We start from the raw sequence: 2678 nt of genomic DNA on the forward strand, positions 1-2678 counted from the left end.
TTGACCCAACACAAGCAGTCATATTTTCTAACTCTCGGCTGACATAAACTACAATATGAATTAGCTAATAGCAATTACTATGTATAATTAATCACATCACGGGTGAGCACACCATTGATCGAAATAATTAGGTAAAGCACTTTTTAGAAATCGAAAGTAATCCGACGATTAGTTTCAGCGCGCAGCCATGCATTTTTTTCCTCACAGAAACCGAAGATAATAAGAGAAGACGAGATGAGTTTGGTCTGTTTATATTATGCATGTTGAAGGGGTGTGTCGTCTACCGTCGTTCACATCCCACCATTCATTTCCGGCAGTCCTCAAAAAACGAGTGAACTCTTACTCACCTCATTTTGTTATAACATCTTTGGTCAAACAGACGATTACGTGAACCCAGAATGCATTGAATGTCAACAAACATGACTACACAGCTGGAATTAGCTTAGCTCATCATAATCAGTACAACCTTCAAAAAAGTATTTTACACACATAATATGTGCCCATTACAATCTGTGCAAGAATCGGAAGGCATGATTTGTCACCTAGATTTGAAAACATGTGAATAAAACCGTAAATACACAAATAATTGCCACACAAAACATTTTCTGATAGTGATTTATTGATACAAGTGGCGCGTGCCGGCAGTCAACCACGTACCCTCTCACTCTAAACCATTCAGTGTTGTTGTTTATGTATGTAGCTAGTGAGATGAGCTGAAGCATTAGCAATGTCTTTCAAAAGGAGACAACAAACAAATGTGGAAATTCTGGAGATTTTTTACAATTCTGACAATGAGTCTGAGTATGAAAGTCAGGAATCAGATTCTGACAGTGACAGTGAGGAGCTGCCCCCCAACCTTGTAGCCATTGAGAACCCTGAATCTGAATTTCCCTTGTCCACTGACAAAGTCCCAGTTCCATTAGAAGATGCTGGTGGTGATGGAGGCATACCAACAGTGGATGAAGTACAGGAGTTCTGTGGTAGCTGGAAGGCCACCAGTCATTTCACCCCTCCTGGCCCTGCTGTTTCACCCCTCCTGGCCCTGCTGTTTCACCCCTCCTGGCCCTGCTGTTTCACCCCTCCTGGCCCTGGTGTTTGCTTTGATGAGTCCCAGTCTGGAGTGCAACGCCCCTTGCCATTTCCAACTGAGGCAGAGTGCTTCAAGTTGTTTCTGACAGAGGAGCTGGTGGGACACATAGTAGAGACCAATCGCTATGCCTTGGAGCTACAGGATAAGAGAGAGCCAGGAGTGGGGGACAACCACAATTAGTGAAATGTATACATTCCTGGTGACAGTAAAGACTGCTTTCTAGTTCTGCTGCTATGACTGCATTTCATCAACGCTACTACCATCCTAAATGACCCGTTATACAAAATAAGAAATGTTAACAGCTGGCAGTAAAGTGGCATGACAAACGAGACGTCCATGTCCTCTCCACTGTCCATACAGCAACCATGTCGGCCACAGGGAAGGTGGACCACCTGACGGGAGAGAGAAACAAACCAGACAGAGAAACATGAAACCAGACTGCGTGCTTGACTATTACCTCAAAATGGGGGCAGTGGATGATAAACAACTTTGTGGAATGCACTCAGAAAACGACCAAGTGGTATAAGATATTTTTCAATTTTTCCAGGGTAGCGTCAAAATACAACATGCCAATACTTCTGACGCATTTAGCATTGTTTTACAGAACTAATAGAATAATGTAACTAGCTACATAAGCACGATTGAATATAACACCATAAAAGGTGAGTAACATGAGTAACGTTACCTCGCGTGTCCGCGGTTATAAGGAATATATACAAATATATTATGCTCCATTCACACAGTGAGCTATAGTAGAAACGGTATAACACGACACAATAACGTAATTAGGCACTTACTTTGATAGAAACGCAGTCTTGATTTGAAGATGGGTGTCTGAGTGACGCCTCTAGCACTGAGACGCTGTGCCACTTGGGAGTCATAGGCCAGGGTAGCTTCAAAATACAACACATGCTAATCTTCCCTGACGCAATTAGCATTGTTTTCCAGAGCTAATAGGAGAATGTAGCTAGCTACCTAAGCATTGAGTATAAACACCATAAATGTTATGAAATGAGTAACGTTACACTCGCGTGTCCGCGGTTATAAGGAATATACACAACATGATGCTACAGTAGAAACGACATAACACGACATGCAGAAACTATTATAACGTAATAAGGCACTTGATAGAAACGCACACATTCAAAGGTATTATTGGTAACGAAAACAACGTTGATTTCGATGCAGGCGACAGGTGGAATAAAAAGAAACCACGTGTATGCAGGACGGCAGATGAGTAAATGTCCTGCACAAACAATTGAGAAGTGTTTGGGGAATTTTGTCCGGGTCAGAAATGTCAAAAAAATTTATTGGTCCGCAAAAGTAAAAATGACTACTTTTATGTGAATGAATGAGGCGGAACACACCTCATTTCAAACTGTTATTAAAAATAAAAAAACTTGTTAGAAAATAATTTAAAATTGACAAATAAAAACAGGCTGCATGCTTTTGTTTGAGGGCAGCGCGGATTAAATGTACTGTTACATAACAAACACATTCTGGAATGGAGAGAACTTTCTAATATCACGTGCATAAAAAAACTCACGCTGGGGCGACCGTTAGAGATATTTGGAACTCACGCATGAAA

At 41.3% G+C, this 2678-nt stretch overlaps 1 long non-coding RNA gene across 1 annotated transcript; it reads right to left on the reverse strand.

The window, feature by feature from the left end:
* Positions 1-599: 599 nt before the first annotated feature.
* Positions 600-1972, reverse strand: LOC139024173 (uncharacterized). The gene is made up of 2 exons (XR_011475463.1): positions 1888-1972; positions 600-1482 (listed from the first exon to the last, which is right to left on the reverse strand). It is a non-coding gene; the product is annotated as an uncharacterized lncRNA (long non-coding RNA).
* Between the last annotated feature and the right edge of the window lie 706 nt (positions 1973-2678).

The sequence above is a fragment of the Salvelinus sp. IW2-2015 genome, unplaced genomic scaffold, assembly GCF_002910315.2.
Source record: "Salvelinus sp. IW2-2015 unplaced genomic scaffold, ASM291031v2 Un_scaffold1131, whole genome shotgun sequence".
NCBI lineage: Eukaryota > Metazoa > Chordata > Actinopteri > Salmoniformes > Salmonidae > Salvelinus > Salvelinus sp. IW2-2015.